The sequence below is a fragment of the Ursus americanus genome, chromosome 32 (assembly GCF_024610735.1).
Source record: "Ursus americanus isolate L20-20 chromosome 32, mUrsAme1.1.p, whole genome shotgun sequence".
Taxonomy (NCBI): domain Eukaryota; kingdom Metazoa; phylum Chordata; class Mammalia; order Carnivora; family Ursidae; genus Ursus; species Ursus americanus.
Window position 1 is genome coordinate 27,610,828 of NC_142158.1, and position 26,735 is coordinate 27,637,562.

Genomic DNA, 26,735 nt, shown 5'->3' on the forward strand with positions numbered 1-26,735 from the left:
TAAATTATTACATCAGTGTAGTAAGTACTCTAATAGAATTGTGGACGAGGTGCTTTAGGAACACAGAGAAAGAAGAGCTACTCATTCTTTCTTCTCAACCTGTCTTAAAGAGTTGATACATTTGGGGAATTGGTTTGTTTGTTTGTTTGTTTTTTTTTTGGTTACTTTGTTTTTTCTTTGTTTGTCTTTCATTTTGGGAATTGTTTGTTTTTGTTTTTTTTTTAAGATTTTATTTATTTATTTGACAGAGATAGCCAGTGAGAGAGGGAACACAAGCAGGGGGAGTGGGAGAGGAAGAAGCAGGCTCATAGCGGAGGAGCCTGATGTGGGGCTCGATCCCAGAACGCCGGGATCACGCCCTGAGCCGAAGGCAGACGCTTAACCGCTGAGCCACCCAGGCGCCCCCATTTTGGGAATTGTTGAACTCTTCTCTTATGAAAGAAAGCCTGGTTATGATGGAAGGATGTTTCTTTAGCAGGGGACAGAGAGGGGATACAGCATGGTACAATGGGAAGGGCACTGGTAGATGCATTAAAGAAAAATGTGAAAGGTGAAAGTAATGTAAAAGTAATGAAAGTAATTGTAGAAGAATACCTTCATGAGGTTGAGGTTGGGTAAAAAACAAACTACATTGTGAAAAACATATATTCGATTGCATCAAATCTTAGGATTTTTGTTCAATGAAACACATAATAAACAGATTTCAGAGAAAATGACAGACTGGGAGAAGACATTTGCTATATCTAAAATCTGCAAAATAATTGAGATGTATGTGTGGCACCTGAAAACCAATAAGAAAAAGACAAAAAATTTGATAGAAAAGCATAAGTAACATGAATTAAAGCTCACAAAAAGGAAAACTGGATGATTAACAAGTATGTGATGAAGTGCTACCACTGGGACCAGAAATGTACAAATTAAAGCAACATTGATATACCGTTCCTCCATATGAATGGCAAAGTTTGCAAGTGGTGTGGTCGGTATGGGTAGGAATGTGGGTTGACAGTCATGGATGGCAGGTGAGAGTATAAATTTTACAGTAATTGTGGAAATTATCTGGCATGTGGTGTATGAGCTAGAGATCCATTTGCTGAATATAGAACTCAAGGAATTCTAACTCAAGTTCACAAAGGATCACTTGTCAGGACGTCAAATGACAGTGTTTTTGTGACATTAGTGCATTGGACCTCATAATGTGTCTACTACCAGGAGAATGGAACTGTGAGAGATGCTTTCTCTGCAACACTTTACAGAGCTAGAAGCAACATGTGGGATGTATTATATATAGCAACATGGATAGATCTTTAGAGGCATTAAATGCAAAAAAAAAAAAAAGAAGAATGAGGTGTAGTTGATGAAATTAAACACACACACAAATCATTGTTACAGGTTATTTAGGGATAGAAGAATAGGTAAGGACAAGCATTGGTCACAGAGTAGTTGCATATACTTGTGAAAGGGATGGGACTGCAGGCTGTGGATGAAGGGGAAAGTTGAAAAAGCAGAAGAGTGTGAATTTTAAGTTAACTTGATCAGATTTCAATCCTGGCTTTGCTTAATAGCTGTATGGATTTGAATATGTTATTTAACCACAATATGCATGTTTTCTTGTCTGTAAAATGAGGCATATGACAGAATTATATCGAATTTTAGGGAAACAATATAACTAAAGTTCTCTTTTCTTATTAGGTGCTTAATTCATATCCTTTCCCTTTCTTTCTCTCCATCCCTATCTTTCTAGGGACACCATCACTGTTTACCTGCTTTTATTCAAACGTCACTATGTAACTTTTATTTAATCTTACTTCCTTTATCATCTCTTCTTATCTCGTTCTCATCTTGTTCTGTTCTCTATTTTTCTCTCCACTCTCATTGCCCCACATATATAGTTATACATTTATTGTTTTAGATGAAAAGCCACTATAATCATTCTAACAAGATTGCTGATTTAATCTTCCTATGTCTCTGAAATTAAGGAAATTCTTCACTATGAAATATATCATGCATATATAAGAATTTAGATATGTTTGTACATAGTTTAAAGAATAATGTCCATCTACCCAGCATCCAGGTGCCCCTAACCATGTGCCTTCCCTGATTGCATTCCCCCCCCCCCATTATACCTGTTCGGTTCTTGCTTGAATTCACTGTGGTACTGAATTTTGTTTTAGTCCTTCCTGATTTACTCTTCATTCTTGTTATGAATGGACTTTTCATTTGCTAAATATTTATAAATAGTTAAATGATATTCTGGTTATCTGTAACCAAAAGAGGTGAAAGTACCTAAATCTAATTTGAATCTACACAGAAGTGAAAATAGAAAATTAAAGCAATTCCCTAGAAGGCTTTTAGAAGACCACATTTGAGAATGAAAAAAACTTACTAAAAGATGCTGAAGATATGCCTAAAAGTAAGCCGAAAGAATTAATAAGGTTATGTTTTCCAGATCAGTTACCCACCTCTTATCTAGTCTTTGCCTTGGAAACATGTTCAACTTCAGGGAGTGCCTCATCATCAGAGTTACTTAGTGGTAATAGCATGTACTGAGGGCAGCACTTCTGACTTTAATGTAAGCATAGTTCTAATTCTTAGGTTTCTATGAGCATTCAGTTTGGTAGACCCTGTGGGGTACTGAGATGGGGGTAGCTTTTTCTAGTTTTTCACTTTTATTTTTTAGCCTTGAGTTTAAAACAAAACGAAACACCTTACAGTGAACTAAAAAAAAATAATATTTCTTTGCTTCTAACCATTTTTTCTATCATCATTTTCTTTCCATCTTCTGTCTGTAAATACAGGAATGTGTGAAATGTTAATTTTTATTGTTTAGGGACTATTTTCAGCCTTATCAGGGCATTTACCCTTTCATGTCAGAGCTGTTTTTACTTTCTAAATGTATCAATTACATGTCAGGAAAGGGAGGAGACTTGTAGTCTAAATCTTTTGTGCAACAATGTTGGTCTTTTATACAACGTTCAGAGCATTCTACTACTTAAATCCCTTGAAAAAGGGAAGTTATTGGGAGTTACTACAGATACTTAAAAATAAAACACATTTTAAAATCTCTTCCATCTAAAACATGGTGAAAGTAGACCGTGTTGACAATACTCTTCTCCTAGGACCATCAAATCCCTCACAACAGAGTCCGTGGTGTTACAGCCTCTACTGGGAAAGAGATTACCATCCTTGTCTTTTTTTTCTTTCAGCTTTCGAAGACTGGCTGTTAAAATCTATCTCACTTACAAATTTTCTGCTCTTGTTTTTTCTTTTTTTTTCCCAGCTGTATTCTTTTTTATTTTTATTTTTTTATTTAATAATTTTTTTTATTATGTTATGTTAGTCACCATACAGTACATCATTAGTTTTTGATGTAGTGTTCCATGATTCATTGTTTGCATATAACACCCAGTGCTCCATGCAATACATGTCCTCCTTAATACCCATCACCGGCCCAGCCCAATCCCCCACTCCCCTCCCCTCTGAAACCCTCAGTTTGTTTCCCTGTGTCCATGGTCTTTCGTGGTTCATTCCCCCTTCTGTTTACCCCCCTTCATTCTTCCCTTCCTTCTCCTACCAATCTCCCCACTATTCCTTATGCTCTTGTTTTCTTATTTCACTCTTGTTCTTCTTATTTTCAAGTCTCTCTTCTTTTTTTCATTCTCATTATTTTGTAAAGTTTTTCAGTTTCAATTAATAACTTACTACAAACAACCTTTGGCGATATTTCTCTTGCTTCTATTCTTTTGTTCGGTCATCAGGATTTCGTCTTTCAAATATTCTCAATGAATGCAGAGGACTTTATGTAATACGAAACCAAAGGAAATAGAGAACCATGTGTCTCAGATCATTCAGAGCCAGAATACAATTAGGATGTGAATGGTTCTTATATGTTTCAAAAGACTGAAATACACCAAAATTGAGAAAGAATTGAGCAACTTACTGCTACAGGTTGAACTTTTTTCTAAAAGAGAAAAAAGAAATACACACAATTAGCCCTGAAAGATTAGTGTTGTATTTTGGTGATCAATAACCACTTTTTCTAATATTCCTCTAGTATAAACATAAAAAAAGGAGACATTTACAGAAGGTCAGTTATTTCTCCATGAATGATTATGATGTGGTAAGAGATTGGCCCCTCGTGTGACTCTGAACCAATCCATTAAGGGATTCCATGGTCCTTAGCTTGGAAAAACTGCAGGAAGAGTAAATGGATAGAGCTCATTTCATGGAGAGAAAAGCCTCCACTTGTCTCTACTGTTGAGTAGTCTCTCATATCCCTAAAAACTTCCCCTTTTATGATTTTTTTCTATTACACACATATGTTTTCTGAATGACAAGTGTTGGTTTATGTTGGCATTCTTTAGAAACCCTTTTAGAGAACAGTGCTATTCCACACTATTTTATAAGAAATTATTATACTAAAATATACAGACAATATAGCAGAATTCTGAGGAATGAGGAGATAGGAATGAATATTAAGCACTAGGAGGTTAGAAAGGAAAGCCCCCAGACACTGTAGAAGATGAAAGTACACTTGGAAAGAAACTTATCTGGTTTCTGTTGTTTTACTGAAATACAGTGCTTAAAGATATAGGTGTTTTTGGTCTAAAAGGAGACTAGATTTTTCTCTAAATTCTCTAAAATGCAAAAGATTAAAAATTCACAGACATTTTCCTGAAGATGGCAGAGGAGTAGGGGGACCCTAAGTTTGTCTTGTCCCTCGAATACAGCTAGATAGTTATCAAATCATTCTGAACACCTGATAAATCAATGGGAGTTCTGAGAAAACAAACACTGCAAGTCTACAAGTAGAAAAGCAACTGCCTTTTGGAAAGTAGGAAATGCGGGGACTTGAATCCCGTGTGATATAGCTGTGGATACAGCAGTAGCAGGATACAGCAGCAAGGAGGGAGCATGCTTGAGGAGGCTACCACGAAGTAGTATAAGCAGTGGATCCTAAAATTGGAACTTTAGGAAGTCTGTTACAGTGGGGACTGCATGGCTTTAAGGTGCTCAGGTGGTGAGCAGGGCAGAATCATAGGTGTGACATTGTGGTCTGAGGATCCCCTGCATCACAAGAAGAATGAAAGGTGCCTAAGTGCTGCCCTGTTCCCAGGCATAGGAGCATGGAAGCCAGCTGAAAACACTGAGTTTAGGTGCCAGCTTTCAACTCTGTGTTGCCATAAACTGCAAACTCTGCATGATCATGGGAACACTTTCCCAGGGTGGGTCCAGCAAAAGGCAGAAGCATGGTGAGACCCTCCCCAGGAGGAACAGCACGGGTGCACACCTGGGAGTCCCTAAAATTTGGATTTTTAAACTCACGTGCCTGAGATAAAAATGCTCAGTCACAGGCAGGGTGAACACAGCGTTCCGATGGAAACGCAGGAGACAAGAGTGATTGATTGCTCTTCTGTGAGGCCTCACTGAAGAGTGGGCTGGGGGGGGGGGCGGGGTGCGAATTTTCAGCACCAGGGCTAGAGAGTGGGGCATCCCCATATTCATCCCACCCATCACTGCTAAAAGCTTTCAGATAGCAAAACAGTGCCACCTAGTGGAATCTGGACTGGCTTACACTAAGACCGGCCTCCCTGTGCCCTGGTGGCACATTTCCACCAGGCCAAGTGCACCTGAGAATCACAACAGACCCCTACCCCAGAAGACCAGCTCATACCAAGTTTACCAATCATAGAGGGCTGACAAGCTTCAGCTCTAGGGGAAAATAGGATCTAACCTCCTTTGTACTTTTATTCTTTATTATTTTTTTCACTTACTTTTTTACTTTTTCAATTCTTTTTTATTCTTTTCTAACTTTTATTTTCATATATTCTTCATTTTTTACTGTATTTTACTATATATATACACATATTGTATTTTACTATATATATACATACATATATATAGTATACATACTTTTTACTATAAATACTATTTACTACATATATAGTAAACATACTATTTACTACATGTATAGCAAAATACATGTATTTTACTATATATACACACATACATATATAGTATATATATGTATACACATATAGCACACACATATATACACACATGTATGTATACATACATATATGCATACATATGCATACATATACATACATAGAGTATACATATATAGTATATACATATACATACATATATGTATACATACTATTCTATATATACTATACTACACTATATATACATATATACTATATGTGTATATATGTATACTATATACATACATTTATACATTTACTATATACATACATATATAATATATATACAAAATGCATATATAGTATATACATACATATAGTATACATATATACAGTGTATATATATATATACATACACATACATACATATATTTTTTCTTTCTTTCTTATTTTGGGATCTAGTTTCTTTTAACAAGCAGACTGAAAACACCCAGGATCTAGTTTTGTTATGTTGTTGCTGGTTTGTTTACTTGTTTTTCTTTTTGTTTTTTCTTTTCTAGACAAAATGACGAGATGGAGAAATTCACCTCAAAAGCAAGAATAGGAGGTAGTACTCACAGCCAGATATTTAATCAATATGGCTATAAGTAAGATGTCTGAACTAGAATTTAAAACAATGATTATAAGGATACTAGATGGGGTTGAAAAAGGTATAGAAGACACTAGAGAATCCTGTGCTGTAGAGATAAAAGAACTAGTATCTAACTAGCTGAAATTAAAAATGCTATAACCAAGATACAGTCCCAAGTGGAGGCCATAAAAATGAAGATAAATGAAGCAGAAGAGCTAATGAGTGATACAGAAGATAAAACTATGGAAAATAAAGAAGCTGAAAAGAAGAGGGAAAGAAAACTATCAGATCATGAAGGTAGACTTAAGAAACTCAGTGATTCCATAAGCAAAACAATATCCATATCACAGGAGTCCCAGAAGAACAGGAAAAAAAGGGCAGAAGGTTTATTTGAACAAATTATAGCTGAGCACTTCCCTAATCTGTGGAAGGAAACAGGCACTCAAGTCCAGGAAGCACAGAGAACTCCCCTAAAAATCAACAAAAACAAGACAACATCAGGACATATCATAGAGAAACTTGCAAATTACAAAGATAAGGAGAGAATTCTGAAAGCAGCTTGGGAGAGAGATCCTTAACCTACAAGGGTAGACACATAAGGTTGGCACCAGACCTGTCCAGAGAGACCTGGAAGGACAGAAAGGACTGGTATGATATCTTGAACGTGCTGAATAGGAAAAATATGGAGCCAAGAATACTTTATCCAGCAAAGCTGCCATTCAGAATAGAAGGAGAGGGAAAGAGTTTCCAAGACAAACAAAAACTAAAGGAATTAGTGAACACTAAAACAGCCCTGCAAGAAAAGGGGAAAGAAAAGTCAAAGGGGATCCTTTGACTGAGAGGAGAGCCCAAAAGTAACAAAGACCAGAAAGGAACAGAGACAATCTACAGGAGCAGCAACTTTACAAATAATACAATGGCACTAAACCCATATCTTTCACTAATTACTCTGAATGTAAATGGACTATATGCCCCAATCAAAAGACACAGGGTATCAGAATGGATAAAATAACAAGACCCATTGATGTGCTTCTTACAAGAGACTCATTTTAGACCCCAAGGCACCTCCAGATTGAAAGTGAGGGGATAGAGAATGATTTAATATGTTAATAGGCATCACAAGAAAGCTGGAGTAGCAATCCTTATATAAGACAAACTAGGTTTTAAGCCAAAGTTTGTAATAAGAAATGAGGAAGGGAACTATAGCAAAATAAAAGGGTCTAACAAGAAGATCTAACAATTATAAACATTTTTGTCCTAACTTGGGAACAGCCAATTCTGTAAACCAATTAATAACAAAACTAAAGAAACACACTGATAATAATACATTAATAGTAGGAGACTTTAACACCTTATTCACAGCAATAAATATATGATCTAAGCAGAAGATCAACAAGGAAACAAGGGCTTTGAATGACACACTGGACCAGATGGCCTTAACAGATATATTCAGAGCATTTCATCCTAAAGTAGCAGAATACACATTCCTTCCAAGTGCACATAGAACATTCTCCAGAATAGACCACATATGGATCACAAATCAGGACTCGACTGGTAAAAAAGATTGAGATCATACCATGCATATTATCAGACTACAATGTTTTAAAACTTGAAGTCAACCAAAAGAAAAAATTTGGAAGGACCACAAATACATGGAGGTTAAAGAACACCCTACTAAAGAATGAATGGGTCAACCAGGAGATTAAAGAAGAATTTTAAAAATTCATGGAAAAAAATGAAAATGAACACATGACAGTTCAGAACTTTGGGATGCAGCAAAGGTGGTCCCAAGAGGGAAGTATATAGCAATACAGGTCTTTCTCAAGAAACGAGAAAAGTCTTGAATACACAACTTAACCTTACACCTAAAGGAGCTGGAGAGAAAACAGCAAATAAAGCCTAAACCCAGAAGACTAAGAGAAATAATAAAGATTGGAGCAGAAATCAATTATATAGAAATGAAAAAAAAAAAAACAAACCATGGTAGAACAGATCAATGAAACTAGGAGCTGGTCCTTTGAAAGAATTAACAAGACTGATAAACCCATAGCCAGGCTTATGAAAAAGAAAACAGAAAGGACACAATACATGAAATCATGAATGAAAGAGGAGAGATCACAATCAACACCGAAGAAATACAAACAATTATAAGAGAATATTATAAGTAATTATATGCCAACAAATGAAGCAATCTGCAAGAAATGGATGGAGTCCTAGAAGCACATATACTGCCAAAACTGAAGCAGGAAGAAATAGAAAATCTGAACAGATCCATAAGCAGCAAAGGAATTGAAGCAGTAATCAAAAATCTCCCCAAAACCAAGAGTCCAGGGCCAGATGGCTTCCCAGTGGAATTCTACCAAACATTTGAAGAAGAATTAACACCTATTCTTCTGAAACTGTTCCAAAAATACTGAAATGGAAGGAAAACTTCCAAATTCATTCTATGAGGCCAGCATTCCTTGATTCAGAACCCACGAAAAAGGAGAATTACAGACCAATATCCCTGATGAACATGAATGTAAAAATTCTCACCAAGATACTAGCTAATAGGATCCAACAGTATGTTAAAGGTATTAATTACCACAACCAAGTGGGTTTTATTCCTGGGCAATAAGGTGGTTCAACAACCACAAATCAATCAATGTGATATTAATAAAAGAAAGGGCAGGAACCATATGATCCTCTCAATAGATGCAGAAAAAGCATTTTATCCTTTCTTGATAAAAACTCTCACAGTGTACAGATAGAGGGAACATACCTCAATATCATAAAACCCATATATAAAAGGACCACAGAGAAAATCATCCTTAATGGGGAAAACCTGAGAGCTTTTCCCCTAAGGTCAGGAACATGACAGGGATGTTCACTCTCAGCAGTGTTGTTCAACACAGTACTGGTGGTCCTAGCCTCAGCAGTCAGACAACAAAAAGAAATAAAAGGCATCCAAATCAGCAAATAAGTAGTGAAATTTTCACTCTTCACAGACGGCATGTTACTCTATGTAGAAAATGTGAAAGCTTCCACCAAAAAATTGCTAGAACTCATTCAGGAATTCAGCAAAGTCACAGAATATAAAATCAATGCACAGAAGTCTGTTTCATTTCTATAAACCAACAATGAAGCAGCAGCAGGAGAAATCAAGGAATTTATCCCATTTACAATTGCACCAAAACCCATAAGATACCTAGGAATAAGTATAACCAAAGAGGTAAAAGATCTGTACTCAGAAAACTATAAAAAAAGGAAGCTCTGTGGAAGAAATTGAGAAAAACCACAAAGAAATGGACAAACGTTCCATGAACGTGGAATGGAAGAGCAAATATTGGTAAAATGTCCCAAAAGCAATCTACACATTCAATGCAATCTGTATCAAAATGCCATCAGCTACCCAAATGCCCCTACATCTGCTTTTCTAAATAACATATTTATAGAGCTTTTTCTTGACTTGTAAAATTCTTGACTTATAAATTTTGACTTCTTACCAGGCTTGAAATTTTTTTAAATTTTAATTCCAGTATAGTTAACATACTGTGTTGTATTAGTTTCAGGTGTACAATATAGTGATTCAACAATTCTATGCATTACTCAGTGCTCATCCCAATAAGTGTAGCTTTAATCCCCTTGACCTATTTCACCTATTCCTCTACCCACCTCCCCTCTGGTCACCATCAGTTTGTCCTCTATGGTTCATTTCTTGGTTTCTCTCTCTCTCTCTCTTTTAAGATTTTATTTGTCAGAGATAGAGAGTGAGCGAGCACAAGCAGGGGGAGCAGCAGGCAGAGGGAGAAGCAAGCTCCCCGCTGAGCAAGGAGCCCGATGCAGGACTCGATTCCAGGACCCTGGGATCATGAACTGAGCCAAAGGCAGATGCTTAACCAACTGAGCCACCCAGGGAACCCTCTCTTTTTTCCTTTGTTCCTTTGTTTTGTTTCTTAAATTCCACATATCAGTGAAATCATACGGTATTTGTCCTTCTCTGACTGACTTTCTTCACTTAGCACTAGAGCTTGTAGGTCCATCCATGTTGTTGCAAATGGCAAGATTTCGTTCTTTTATATATATATATATTTATATTTATATACACAATGTATATATATACACAATGTATATTATTCAATGGTGTGTGTATATATATATATTTCAAAATTATTTAACTTTTATTTCTGTGATAGTGACAAATGAAAAGTTTGTATTCAATTAACTTTACAGACTTATAGTAACAACAACAACAACAACAAAACCCAATTTTTTCCCATTCCTCTATTAATCTAATTCTGTATGGGGAGAGAGAAGCACTTGATAGACCTTTGGGCTTCTTCCATAATTAGGCTATTATAAATGATGCTACGATAAACATGGGGGAGCATATATCTTTTTGAATTTGAATTAGTGTTTTTGTATTCTTTTCTTACCAAGCTTTTTTATCTGTCTCCCCCTTCTCCCACCATGATCATTCCTTCCTCCAATCCTCCTAGTATAGTTTGTCCCAGTTTTTGCTGAAATTAATATATTCAGTGATACATTGTCACAACCCAGCATATCTCCACAGCTAAGGTATTTACTGTGCTGTGGTTATATTGTGCTTAATGTACACCTCTTTGTATTTCCTGTACTTACACTTTTCCTTTTTTTTTTTCCTAAACAGATTGTTTTGTTGGTCCTTTAGGTCTCATGCCCTTCTAGGGGCCTTGGTTGTCACGTTCTGTGATCTGAGAAGTGGATGAAATGAGTGTGCTTGAACTGTTAAATCCTCCTGAAGCCCTCTTTAATACATTTCTCATAGGTGGTTTTGCAATTGGACATGATAAAAACCTGAGTGAGCAGAAAAAAGCCTTTCACATCATTAGGAGACTAAAGCACGATAGAGATGGAAGTTGAAAAAGGAACTGAGTAATGGATTGCGGGGTCTTAACCACTGTGCAAACATGAATAAAAGCCCAAGTGTAGTTTGCTTGAAAGGAGATTATTCTTTTCTCCTCAAGAAGTCTTTTCAGGGTAATTTTTAAAACCAGAAGTAATAATCAGGGAGAGCAAAATAATTTTCAAACAACTAGGAGAACAATTTAGGTATGAGAAACAGAAAAGGAACTTAATTATGAGTGGTTCTTTAGTTTTAACTGAAATACAAATACAAATAAGAGAAATAAGTGTTATTCCATGGAGAAAATACAGATCTCTTAATAGTCTTCATTTGCAGCGAAATGCAAAATTTACACGAAATATTTTAAAAATTGATTTTTCTAATAAATGTGTATGTATATTTTTTAAAAATTAGAAGTTTTGTTGGCTTATTATGAAAATTAGCCTCTTGACTTACTCCTTTAAACCCCCAGTTCCCTTCCCTTAGAGGCAAACACTCAAAATCTTTAAGATGTTGTTTTGGGCTTTTTGGTGTCATTTTTGTCTGTATTTTTACTTGAAATTCTTAAAATGATAGTTCTTCAAATGTACAGGTTATTTATTGATTTACTATTATGCATGATGTAGCTTTACCCTTACTCTGCCTTTCCCTCTCTTTTTCCTCTGGTGTCATCTAGTCATAATTTTTGGTTAACTCAATAGTCAGTGTTGGTGTTATTTTATCTATGTGCATACTCTTAATTCTTGAGCCAAAAGTATACTTTGATCACATTCCCTTTATTTTTTTAGTAATTTTTAAAAATTTTGTGAAGTTAATCTCTGCCTCACTCTGTTTTTCTCTCCCTCGCTCTTTTTCTCTTTTACTGTACTTGGTTTATCTGTATGAATTTATGACCCATGTTATCCTTATACTACAATTTTAGTGGTATTTCAGGAGGGAAGAGAGGAAAATATATATGGTTAGACTGCTAAATTAAACCTGAATATCACTTTAATCCTTTTTCAGTTATATGACTGAAGTTGGTAACAATCAGAGTTCAAAATTCATGTGTACAAGTCTATAGAATATAACAGAGAAGGAATTTCTGAACCAAAACATAAATAAATAAATACAATGTTGTGATTTTTCCCAAGATGGAATATGGTCTTCTCTAATGATAATTTATGGTAAAAATTATGAAGTACATTATAAAATTCACATGATTTCAAAATTATTTAACTCTTATTTCTGTGATAGTGACAAATGTAGAAGTTTGTATTCAATTAACTTTACAGACTTATAGCAACAACGAAACCCAATTCTTTCCCATTCCTCTATAAATCTAATTCTGTATAGGCAAAGAGAAGCACTTTAAATTTTTAAAATGTGTTTTGCAGCATATATCTCATATAACTCTATCTTTAAAAAAACTTTTGTATTAAGATATAAATACAGAGAGAATAGTGCCCCAATCAGAAGTATGTCTATCAATGAAGTATACCAGTGTCAACATACCCATGTAACCACCACCCATATTTAGAAATAGAACATTAACAGTAGCTCAGCTTTCCTCAGGCACCTTCAAATCACTGACTCCACTCTCCTTCCCTCAAAGGTAATAATTAGCCTGACTTCTAAAACCATAGGTTTTTAACTTTATATGAATGCAGTTAGGGAGCAACCCCCCCCCCTTAGGTCTAGCATCTTTGATTTGACATTAGGTTAATGAGATTCTCCTGTTATTTCTTTTTAGTATAGTTTATTTTCGTTGTGGCATAGTATGGTGGCATACATTGTGGCAATGTCTATGGATAAAACTAGGAGTAGAGTTTCTTCGTCATAGAGTGGTTTAACTTTAGTATATAATATTATACTTTTTATTTTCAAAATAAATACACCAATTTATACTCCCATTAGCAGTAGTTTGTACAGCTCCTCAGTCAGCAACACTTGGAATTGTTGATCTTTTTAATTTTAACCATCCTTGTAAGTGCATAAGGTATTTCACTGTGATCAATATTTGTATTTCCCTGATGGCTAAACTGCTAAACTCCTCTCTACTTTTTATTTTCTTTCTCTTTTTTTCTTTCTTCCTTTCTTTCGACCCATTTGGATATCCCTTTTTGTAAAATATGTTTTCAACAACCCTCTTGGTGATTTTTCTATTGAGCTATTTATCTTTTTCGTACTGATTTATAGAATCCTGTGTGTTCTGGGTATTGGCTCTTTTTTAAGTGTATGGGTTATACATATTTTCTCCAAATCTGGTCTTGCCCTTTCACTGTGGAATCTTTTTTTTTTTTAAGTGAACAAGATTCTTAATTTTAATATATACCAATATCATCTTTTTTAGGGTTACTGTTTTTTGTCTCCTGCTTAAGAAATCTTTACCTAACTTAAGGTCATCAAGATATTCTCCTATGGATCTTGGATACCAGCCCTTTATCTTTAATGTCATTTGCAAATATCTTCTCCCATTCTTTAGGTTGCCTTTTAGTTTTTTTTTAAATTTTTTATTATGTTATGTTAGTCACCATACAGTACATCATTAGTTTTTGATGTAGTGTTCCATGATTCATTGTTTGTTGATTGTTTCCTTTGCTGTGCAGAAGCTTTTTATCTTGATGAAGTCTCAATAGTTCATTTTTGCTTTTGTGTCCCTTGCCTTTAGAGACATATCTTGCAAGAAGTTGCCTTGTCCAAGGTCGAAGAGGTCACTGCCTGTGTTCTTATTAAACTCAACATCCAAAAAACAACTAATCCAGTCAAGAAACGGGCAGAAGACATGAACAGACACTTCTCCAAAGAGGACATACAAATGGCCAACAGACAACTGAAAAAATGCCATCAGGGAAATACAAATCAAAACCACAATGAGATACCACCTTACAGCAGTTAGAATGGCTAAAATTAATAAGACAGGGAACAACAAATATTCGTGAGGATGTGGAGAAAGAGGAACCCTCTTACACTGGTGGTGGGAATGCAAGCTGGTACAGCCACTCCGGAAAACAGCATGGGGGTTCCTTACAAGGTTAAAAGTAGAGCTACCCTACAACCCAGCAATTGCACTACTGGGTATTTACCCCAAAGATACAGATCTAATGAAAAGAAAGAGCACATGCACCCCAATGTTCATAGCAGCAATGTGCACAATAACCAAACTGTGGAAGGAGCCGAGATGTCCTACAATGGATGAATGGATAGAGGAGATGTGGTTCATATATACAATGGAATTTTACTCAGCCATCAGAAAGGATAAATATCTACCATTTACATCGACATGGATGGAACTGGAGGGTAATATGCTAAGTGAAATAAGTCAATCAGAGAAACACAATTGTCATATGGTTTCACTCATATGTGGAACATAAGGAATAGTGCAGAGGATAATATGGGAAGGGAGGGAAAACTGAATGGGAAGAAATCAGAAAAGGGGGAGACAAACCATATGAGACTCTTGACTCCAGGAAAACAAACTGAGGGTTGCAGAAAGGGAGGTGGGTGGGCAGATAGGGTAACTGGGTGATGGGCATTAAAGAGGACATGTGATATGCTGAGTGCTTGGTGATATACTTAACTAATGAATCATTGAACATATCAAAAACTAACGATGTACTATACATTAGCTAATTGAATTAAAAAAATACTAAAAAAAATACTCTCCTATATGATCCTTCTGTAAGCATTTTTGTTTCACTTTTCACATTTAGAGCTAAATCTGGCTAGAATTGATTTTGTGCATGATTTGACTTACAGATGAGTGGCCATCCCAGTTTGCCTGGCACTGAGAGGAATTTCTAGGATGCAGAACTTTCAGTGCTAAAACTAGAAAAGTTCTGAGCAAATAAGACAAGTTGATTACATGAATTAGGGGTCAAGTTTTATTTTCCATATTGAAATTAAATTGATCCAGTACTATTTATTGAAAAAAGACTTTCCTTGCCTCAATACTATGCAGTGACACCTTATTCATAAATAAGTTTCCAGATATTCATGGAATTGCTTCTCAATCCACTATTCTGTTCCTCTGATCCATTTGTCTGTCTTCATCCCAATTGTATTCTGTTTTAATTACAGTTGCTTCATAATAAGACAATACCTGATAGTGTCTAAGTTTTTCTGCTTGTTCTTATTTAAAAATGTGTTGTACTCCATGGTTCTTTGCTCCATCCCCCCACCAACTTTCTAATAAGTATGTTTTAGAATCTCATTTTTGACCAAAACAAAACTTCTTTGGCTTTTGATTACAATGAATCTACAGCCTAAGTTTTGAATGACTATCATTTTTATAATATTGAGTTTTCCAATTGATAAATATGAACTGCTATTTATTAAAGTCTTCTTTAATTTCTCTTCCTCTTTTGTTAAAGATTTATTCATTTGAGAGAGAGAGAGAGAAAGCAAGCAGGGGGAGGGGTAGAGGGAGACAGAAAGGGAGAAAGAAGCTCTAGCAGACTCCCTCTTGAGCACAGAGCCCATCGCAGGGCTCAATCTCACCACCCTAAGATATTACGTGAGCTGAGACCAAGAGTCAGTGGTCTCTTGAGCCACCCAGGCACTCCTTCTGTAATTTCTCTTAATAATGTGTTGTAGTTTTCTACATAGAAACCTTGCAGATTTTTTATTAGATATATTTCTAGGTATTTATCACTTTGATGCTATTATAGATGGCAATGTTTCTTCAAATTTCATTTTCTAATTTTTATTTACATGTGTATAAAAATATAGTTGTTTGTATATGACTTTGTATTTAGCAACATTGTTAAATTATCTTATTAATTCTAGCAACTTATCTGTGGAGTCTTTGGATTTCTTATATGCATAATCATATCGTCTGAAAATATGAGTTTGATTTTTTCTTTCAAATGCCAATGCCTTTTATTTCATTAAAAAAATCTTAATGAATGGCTCAGACCTCCAGTTCTACTTTATTAGAAGAGATAATACTGGCCATTCTTGTCTTGTTTTTTCTTTTAATTTTTCTTTTAATTTTCTTTAATTTTCTTTTAAAGAATTTAACTTTTTAAAAATATTTTATTTATTTATTTGAGAGAGAGAGAGAGAGACTGAGAGAGAAGGAGAGAGAGAGAGCACTTGTTCGCATGCGTGCAAGCAGGGGAGGGGCAGAGGGAGAGGGAGAAGCAGGCTCCCTGCTGTGCAGCCAATGTGAGACTTGATCCCAGGACCCTGAGATCATGACCTGAGCTGAAGGCAGACGCTTAACTGACTGAGTCACCCAGACACCTGGAACTTAATTTTTTTAAATTAAAAATGAGATTGCCTGAAGTTTTTTTAAAGCAGATTTTTGGATTAAAGAAGTTCTCTTCTTTTTCTAGTTTGCTAATTTTGCCCCCCTTAAATCTGTGGTGTATTGGTTTCTTATTGCTTCTGTAACAAATTGCCATAAATTTAGTGGCTTAAACAACACAAATGTATTATCTTACAGCTCTGGAGGTTTGACTCCAAAGTCAGGGTCAGTGGACCACAATTATGGTGTTGGCATGGCTGTGTTCCTTCTGGAGGCTCTAGGGGAGAATTTGTTTCTTTGCTTTTTCCAGTTTCTAGAGGTTGCTTGCGTTCCTTGTCTCATGGTCCCCTCCTCACAGAGAGGTTGGAATGATCCATTCTCTGTATGTCTCTTCTCTGATCCTCCTGCCTCTCTCTTCTAAGGATCCTTGTGATTACATTGGGCCCACCTGGATAACTTGGTTAATCTTCCCATCTCAAGATCCCAAACAGAATCACATTTGTAAAGTACTTTTTGGCATGTAAGGTACCATATGGATTCCAGGGATCAGGACATGGACATGGTTGGGGCAAAGGGAAGCATCATGCTATCTAACTATGCCGTGAATCATATTGGCTGACTTGTGATGATAAAGCAATCTTGGATTATTGGAATAAATCTAATTTGGTTGTGACATATGTAACAGAAAATATACTTTGTAATTTTTACTCTTCGAAAATTGTCAAAACTTGATCTATGGCTTAGCATATGGTCAGTTTTTTAAAACATTCCGTTTATATTTGAAAATTGTACACCTGCTTTTGTGCAATCTAGAATTCTACATTCCTTTATGGTACCAAATTTGTTAATCATGTTAAAATCTTTTATATTCTGTGTGTGCCTGTGTGTACTTATTTTATCAATTAGTGACAGTAAAAAATTTAAATCTCCCAAATGATTATGGATTGTACTCTTTTTATGCTTTCATGGTTTGCTTTATATATATTTGAGGCTATGTTATACAGTTGTGTCTTGAACAACATAGGTTTGAACTGCATGGGTCCACTTATACAGTAATTTTTTTTCTTTTTGCTCTATTGTTAAAAGAATGTAATTTTCTAAAAGATCACATAGAAGCTGGGAAGAGAAAGGAGTCAACTAGCCTACATCAAAATCTGGACTGAGGAAGGACAAAGAGCTACCTAAAGAAACTGATGGCTGGAGCAAACTGCAGCCTGGGTCAGCCACAGTGATGAGCATCACCAGAGTGCAGTGGGGACATGCAAGCTCCTTTCCAGTAAGGGAGCAACAGGAGCTCACTATTTAGACATGATCTTGATGCTTTTGTGGCCCTTTCTGGTCTCCTCCCAGTTGCTACCACTGAATTCCTCAAGGACCACACTCCAGGTGATGCCCTTATCTAGACATTGTGGGGCAACTGAGAAGCCTCCAGGGTTTGAGGGGTGAGTGGAAAAGCTCTGAACGTCCCTCTCTTACACAGAAGGTGTGCTGTGCTTTGTGCGTGTTGACTGTGCGTGTAGCTACTCTCTGGGCTTCCTTCAGGAGCTGGAACGAGGAAGTGTGTATCCTACTTCTCGCAAATGCTGCAGTCGCGGTCAAAGATGTGCAGGTGCGCTGAGGCCAACATTTCAGAGGACTGCTCCACAGCCGCAGCCTCCTGTGCGCTCCGCCAGGCCCTGGTAATGCAGTGTGTCCGGCGACAGCTTGGTGGCGCCCTCCAAGGTGAGATTCTGCAGTCCCAGCGCTCTCCCTCGTAGCGTAGGTCCGACGGGGCTCCCAAGATCTGCGCGGTTGCCCGGGAGGCAGCGGCGGGAGCAGCGCAGGGAGGGGCGGGGCCAGCTCCACGCTGGCGTCGGGCCGGCCTCCTCCGACCCAGGGTTGTGTTCCTCCGCCGCCTCTTGCCGCCGCAGCCTCCAGCTCCTCCCGGACCGCCCCGCCCACGCCTGGCCGGTGCGGCTCTACGCGCGTCCGGCCGCTAGTCCCCGGAGTTACGGCTCTGCTCCTAGCCTGCAGTGGTTCTGTTCATCGATTTTTTACGGTAGACTCTTATAAATGTTTTTCTCTTCCTTATGGTTTACTTAATAACGTTTTCTTTTCTCTAGCCTACTTTATGGTAAGAATATAGTATATAATACGTATGATATTCAGCATGCGTGTTTGACTGTTTATGATATCGGTGAGGCTTAGGTCAACAGGCTATTAAGGCTATCCAGTTTTTGGGGAGTCAGAATTTACAGCGGGAATTTCTGCTGCGCAGGGTCTGCCTTTGTTTAAGGGCCCCCGGTATACAAGTTTAGAATTGCTTGATTTTTCTGGCCAGTTGAATCAATTATCATTATGTGATATCCATCTTAATCACTAAGAATGCTTTTTGCCTTAGATTCCTGCAATTAATATATCGGTAACTACTCTCTTTAGGTTAGAGTTTCTGTGGTGTTTATTCATCTTTTAATTTTTCAGTCTTTCGCTGTCCTCATATTTTAGATTTGTCTCTTGTAAACATAGATGTGGATTTTATTTTATATTTTTATTTATCTAGTCAGAGTATCCTTGTCTTTTAAACGGAAGCAACTGATCCATTTGTGATTCAAGGAATTATTGATATAACTGAGTTTAAAACCATTTTACTGCATACTTTCCATCCATAGTACTTGTAATATTTCTCTCTCCGCCCTCCTCAGCTTTTTTCCCTCCCTCCCTTCCTGGCTAATTCTTTCCTTCTTTCCTTTCTTCTCTTCTTCTTTTACACTGATGGACTTTCGATTTTTTCGTGGTCTGCTTCTTTAGTTTTATATTTTATATTACTGTAGTAGCTTATTAGTTGTTACTATAGAGATTACAAATTGTAACCTTGGTTTATCAAAGTCTGATAAAATTAGTATTTTTACCTGTATGTATAAAGCAAGCATACTCTATTTATCCCTGTCTCTTATTATTATTAATAACACAGTTATTAAGATTATCTGTGTAATTACCTTTTCAGGTTTGATAGTCCTTACAGCAGTTTTGGAACTTTCACCTAGGATATTTAGTAGGAATCTTCTAATTAATTTTAATTTTTTTTGGCCTGGAATTGCTTTTATTTTTTTAACTTTTTAATTTTTTATTTTATTTTATTAAAAAAATTTTTTTTATTATATTATGTTAGTCACCATACAGTACATCCCCGGTTTCTGATGTAAGGCTCGATGATTCATTAGTTGTGTATAACACCCAGTGCACCATGCAATACGTGCCCTCCTTACTACCCATATTTCGCCTTCATATTGGCAATATTTTGGTTCTGTATGGAATTAAATGCTGGCAGTTATTTTCGTTCAGTACTTTGAAGGTTTCATTTTCTTTTATCCTGGCTACTGTTGTCTTATTGAGGAGAGCTTAATCTTACAGTTTACCTCTGAAGGTACACTGTTTCTTTTCTCTGCTTTTAAGACTTGCTTTTTGAATTTCTTAGCAGTATTATTCTGGTATTCTAGATCTTATTTTGTTTTTAAACTTATCTAGTTTGGAGTTGATAGTGATTTTTATTTTATTTATTTTCTTAAAAGATTTATTTATTTATTCTTGTGTGTGAGTGGTGGGAGGGGCAGAGGGAGAGGGAGAGAAAGGATCTCAAGCGGACTCTGTGCCAGGCGGGGAACCCAACTCGGGATTCTGTCCAGGACCTGAGATCATGACCTGACCTGAAATCAAGAGTCAGCGGCTTACATCAGAAAGAACAATTACCCAACATTTGCAACAACATGGACAGGACTGGAGGAGATTATGCTAAGTGAAGTCAAGCAGAGAAAGACAATTATATGGTTTAACTCATTTGTGGAACAAAAGAAATAGCAGGGAGATTGGTAGGAGAAGGAAGGGAAGAATGAAGGGGGGGCTAAACAGAAGGGGGAATGAACCACAAGAGACTATGGAGTCTGGGAAACAAACTGAGGGTTTCAGAGGGGGTGGGGAATGGGCTAGCCCAGTGATGGGTATTAAGGAGGGCACGTATTGCATGGAGCACTGGGTGTTATACGCAAACAATGGATCATGGAACCCTACATCAAAACCTAATAATGTACTGTATGGTGACTAACATAACATAATAAAAAATTAAAAAAAAAAGAATTATATACCCAGAAAAATGCAAAAATAAAAAATAAATTAAATAATACTAGTTAAAAAAAAAAAAAAAAGAGTTGGCCGCTTAACTGACTAAGTCACCTAGGTGCCCCAATTGTGATTTTTAAATCTGTGGTATCATATCTTCCTGGTATGAAATTCCTTGTTACAATATTCCTTGTTTCCCATTCTCTTTTCTCCTTCTGGCATATCGATCATGCAGATGTTTTGACTTTTCTCTGTAACTGGTATTATTCTGATCTGCTTTCCTTTATTCTGCATCCTTTTGTCTCCATGCTTCATTCTAAATATTTTCTTTTGGCACAAAATTGGTTCTTTGATAAAATGATTGAAGAAGGTACTAACCCACTGACAAGAATGCTAAAAAGATGGAGAACACACACTTCCCAGTATGAGGAGTGAAGAGTGAGACATCTCAATAGCTTCTGCATGATGACATGGAGCTCTCTACTTTGAGCCTACTACACCATACATGTCACTATTCTCATTTTTTATATCACAACTTCTGCTAAAAATCATTATTCTGTGTTTACATTATTGTGACCAGATAAATACGATTAAAATGCAACCAATTTATCAGTGTAATTTTACTTAAGTTCTTTACAAATTTTTAGTATTCCCTGGAATTTATATTGCTTTTATTTTTTCGTTTAATTTTCTTTGCAGTAATCATTAATGTATCTCCAAAATTAATGCATGAAATGTACAGTCTTTTAGTTTGTTGAAACACATCTGGGCATCTGTCCAGTTTCTTGTCTTTCAAAGACATCTGCCACAAATCCCTCAGTATTTCAACTGGACTAATTGATTTTTTGTGGACTAGTAATCATTTTGGGATTTTTGTCACTAACAAGCTGGGAAGATGCAATTTTTTTTTAGCCTGATTAATGATCTTTTGTAATGTATCTAAAAAGTTAAGCTTTTTATGAGCTCCATTGTGCGTCCTCATATCAATGACTTTCCTGTGACGCACAGGTATACAGAAGGAATACAGCGTATGTTGGGTCATTATCACATGCTCATAGGAACGCTAAATGAGGCAGAGTCTCTTCTTCTTGACGATCATTCCCAGGAATTAATAAGAGTGTTTAGGTCTGGATATAAGAGGCTAAACTGGAACTCACTAGGTAACATAATTCATCTGCCTATTTATTGCTTTTTAGACTTTGGGATGCAAAAATAATTTTTTTAGATTGTTTTAGTTGAATCATAATTTATGTATGCAGATGTCGCTAACACCTGAGTTTTGATGGGAAGATGCAGTTTGACCTTTGTATTGAATTGGATGTTTTTGCAATCTCTTTTGGATCCCTGGAGTTTCTCCTCCTTGGTTTACATCTTTGTTTTTGTGGAGTACATTCATCTGTTTCTTCTGAATGAAGAGGACATGGGAGATGAAAATTTTATCACCTGCATTCATGAAAATAGCATCATTTGACCTTCACATTTGTTTGATAGGATTTTGGGAGATACAGAATTCTCCATTGGAATTATCTCCATTAGAATTTGAAAGTAGTGGTCCATTGTTTTCTAATTTTAGCTATTGTTACTGAGAAATCTTATGCTATTCTCTGAATCCTGAACCCTGATATTTGTCAACTTTTCTTTCTTTCTTATGTTCTGAAAATGCGTGATGCTATGTCTTCGTGTGTGCCTTTTCCCACTTATTGTGAAGAGCCCTGGTAGACTCTTTGAATTTTAACTTTTTATGGTATTAAAATCTGGGTGACTGTTCTCTCCCCAACCCCCAACAGAAATTCTTGGTTTTGATGAAAAAAAAAAAATGCATGATCTACGACTGGTACTCTTGTTAATGTGGAGTAAATCTTCCTGAGTTGTTCTGTTCTTTTCTCTTAATTCCTATTTTCTGTCTTTGTTTTGTTTGATTCATCGACTTTCTAGGAATTTTATTGACATCATTTTCCAACCATTGTATAGAATATTACTATTTAAGACTTAAATATACTACAACTCTTCTTTTCCCATAATATGCTTTTCATACCTCCCTGTTGTTGATTCATAAGTGTCCAGCTCTCCTGTTAAAGAGGAGCAGATCTTTTGGAGCCATTACTTTGTTTTATGCCCATCTTCTGTGTTTTATTTCATTTGCCTCTCTGGAAGTTTTGTTTTATTTTGTTTTGTTATTGAAGACTGTTTGTTAGGACAAAGATTTGCAGAGGTAACATTAATTTTGGATTGTTTTTTCTGTTGACAACAGTGCTGGCTCTGAGGATTTTTCAGGTATATATGTTAAGAAATCTGCTCCTTATCCACACTGCTCTCCTCCTTTGTAGTCACTTGGAACTGAAGAAAAATGGTTTCCCTGAAGGAATTATCAGTCTTGCAGCACCGGCAACCCTCAGTTTGTTTCCTATGATTAAGACTTCTTATGGTTTGTCTCCCTCTCTGATTTCATTTTATTTTATTTTTCAATCCCTTCCCCATGTTCATCTGTTTTGTTCCTTAAATTCAACATGAGTGAAATGATATCATATTTGTCTTTCTCTGACTGACTTATTTCACTTAGCATAATACCCTCTACTATATATATGTGTGTGTATACACACACACACACACACAATGGCATATTATTTTTTTATCCAGTCATCTGTTGATTGACATCTGGGCTCTTTCCATAGTTTTGCTATTGTGGACATTGCTGCTATAAACATTGAGGTGCATGTGCCCCTTTGAATCACTATGTTTGTATACTTTGGGTAAATATATGGTAGTACAATTGCTGGGTCGTAGAGTGGTTTTATTTTTAACTTTTTGAGGAACCTCCATACTGTTTTTCAGAGTGGCTGCACCAGCTTGCATTCCCACCAACAGTATGAGAGTATGAGAGGGTTCCTCTTTCTCCACATCCTTGCCAACATCTGTTGTTTCTTGGGTTGTTAATTTTAGTCATTCTGACTGGTGTGAGGTGGTATCTCATTGTGGTTTTGATTTGTATTCCCTGATTCTGAGTGACCTTGAGCATTTTGTCATGTGTCTGTTGGCTATCTGGATGTCTTCCTTGGAGACATGTCTGTTCATGTATTCTGACCATTTCTTGATGATTATTTGGTTTTGGGGAGTAGAGTTTGGTAAGTTCTTTATAGATTTTGGATACTAGCCTTTTATCTGATAAAACATTTGCAAATTTCTTCTCCCATTCTGTAGGTTGCATTTTAGTTTTGTCAACTCTTTTCTTTGCTGTGCATAAACTTTTTATCTTGAAGTCCCAATAGTTCATTTTTGCTTGTTTCCCTTGCCTTTGGAGATGTGTCTAGTTGAATAACATTGGTGAGAGTGGCCATCCCTGTCATGTTTCTGACCTTAGAGGAAAAGCTTTCAGGTTTTCCTCGTTGAGTATGATACTCAATGTGGGTTTTCATATATGACTTTCATGATATTGAAGTATAGTCCCTATATCCCTACGCTGTTTTTATCAAGAAAGGATGCTGTATTTTGTCAAATGCTTTTTCTTCATCTATTGAGAGGATCATATGGTTCCTGTCCTTTCTTTTATTAATATCACATTGATTGATTTGATTGATTTGTTGAACCACCCTTGTAGTCCAGAAATAAAACTCACTTGGTTGTGGTAATTAATCCCTTTAACGTACTGTTGGATCCTATTAGCTAGTATCTTGGTGAGAATTTTTACATCCATGTTCATCAGGGATATTGTTCTGTAGTTCTCCTTTTTCGTGGGTTCTGAATCAAGGAATGCTGGCCTCATAGAATGAATTTGGAAGTTCTCCTTCCATTTCAGTATTTTTGGAACAGTTTCAGAAGAATAGGTGTTAATTCTTCTTCAAATGTTTGGTAGAATTCCACTGGGAAGCCATCTGGCCCTGGACTCTTGGTTTTGGGGAGATTTTTGATTACTGCTTCAATTCCTTTGCTGCTTATGGGTCTGTTCAGATTTTCTATTTCTCCCTGCTTCAGTTTTGGCAGTATATGTGCTTCTAGGACTCCATCCATTTCTTGCAGATTGCTTCATTTGTTGGCATATAATTACTTATAATATTCTCTTATAATTGTTTGTATTTCTTCGGTGTTGATTGTGATCTCTCCTCTTTCATTCATGATTTTATGTATTGTGTCCTTTCTGTTTTCTTTTTCATAAGCCTGGCTATGGGTTTATCAGTCTTGTTAATTCTTTCAAAGGACCAGCTCCTAGTTTCATTGATCTGTTCTACTGTTGTTGTTGTTGTTGTGTTTTTTTTTTTTTATTTCTATATAATTGATTTCTGCTCTAATCTTTATTATGTCTCTTAGTCTTCTGGGTTTAGGCTTTATTTGCTGTTTTCTCTCCAGCTCCTTTAGGTGTAAGGTTAAGTTGTGTGTTCTAGACTTTTCTCATTTCTTGAGGAAGACCTGTATTGCTATATACTTCCCTCTTGGGACCACCTTTGCTGCATCCCAAAGTTCTGAACTGTCATGTTTTCATTTTCATTTTTTTCCATGAATTTTTAAAATTCTTTAATCTCTTGGTTGACCCATTCATTCCTTAGTAGGATGTTCTTTAACCTCCAAGTATTTGCGGTTCTTCCAAATTTTTTCTTTTGGTTGAATTCAAGTTTTAAAGTATTGTGGTCTGAAAATATTCATGGCATGATCTCATCTTTTTTTACCAGTCGAGTCCTGATTTGTGATCTATATGTGGTCTATTCTGAAGAATGCTCTATGTGCACTTGAAAGGAATGTGTATTCTGCTACTTTAGGATGGACTGCTCTGTATATATCTGTGAGGTCCATCTGGTCCAGTGGAATTCCAAGCTTTCCTTTCCTTGTTGATCTTCTGCTTAGATGATATCTCTATTGCTATGAGTAGGGTGTTAAAGTCTCCTACTATTATTGTATTATTATTAATGTGTTTCTTTAGTTTCATTATTAATTGGTTTATGGAATTGTCTGCTCCCAAGTTAGGAGCATAAATATTATAATTGTTAGATCTTCTTGTTGGATAGGTCATTTTATTGTGATATAGTGTCTTTCTTCATCTCTTATTATAGTCTTTGGTTAAAAATCTAGTTTGTCTTATATAAGTATTGCTACTCTACCTTTCTTGTGATGCCTATTAGCAAGATAAATGCTTCTCCACCCCCTTACTTTTTTTTTATTTAAGATTTTATTTATTTGAGAGAGAGAGCACAGAGGGAGAGTGGGAGGGAGAAGCAGACTACCCACTGAACAGAGAGCCCAATGCGGGGCTCGATCCCAGGACCCTGAGATGACCTGAGCCGAAGGCAGACACTTAACTGACCGAGCCACCCAGGTGCCCCATCCACCCCCTCACTTTCAATCTGGAGGTGTCTTGAGCTCTAAAATGTGTCTTTTAGAGACAGCATATTGAGGGGTCTTGTTTTTTTTATCCAATCTGATATGCTGTGTCTTTTGATTGCAACATTTAGTCCATTTACATTTGGAGTAATTATTGAAAGATGAATTTAGTGCCATTGTATTACCTGTAAAGTCACTGGTTCTGTAGATTGTCTCTGATGCTTTCTGGTATTTGTTACTTTTGAGCTCTCTCTTCGCTCGCAGGATTCTCTTTAATATTTCTTTCAGGGCTGGTTTAATGTTCACTAATTCCTTTAATTTTTGTTTCTCCTGAAAATTCCATATCTCTCTTTCTATTCTGAATGGCAGCCTTGCTGGATAAAGGATTCTTGGCTGCATGTTTTTCTCATTTAGCATGTTGATTATATCATGCCAGTCCTTTCTGGCCTGCCAGGTCTCTGTGGGCAGGTCTGCTGCCAGTCTAATGTTTCTACCCTTGTAAGTTAGGGACATCTTGTCCCAAGCTGCTTTCAGGACTTTCTCTTTATCTGTGAAATTTGCAAGCTTCGCTATTGTATGTTGAGGTGTTGACCCATTTTTATTGATTTTGGGAGGGTTCTCTGTGCCTCCTGGACTTGAATGCCTGTTTCCTTCCCCAGATTAGGGAAGTTTTGAGCTATAATTTGT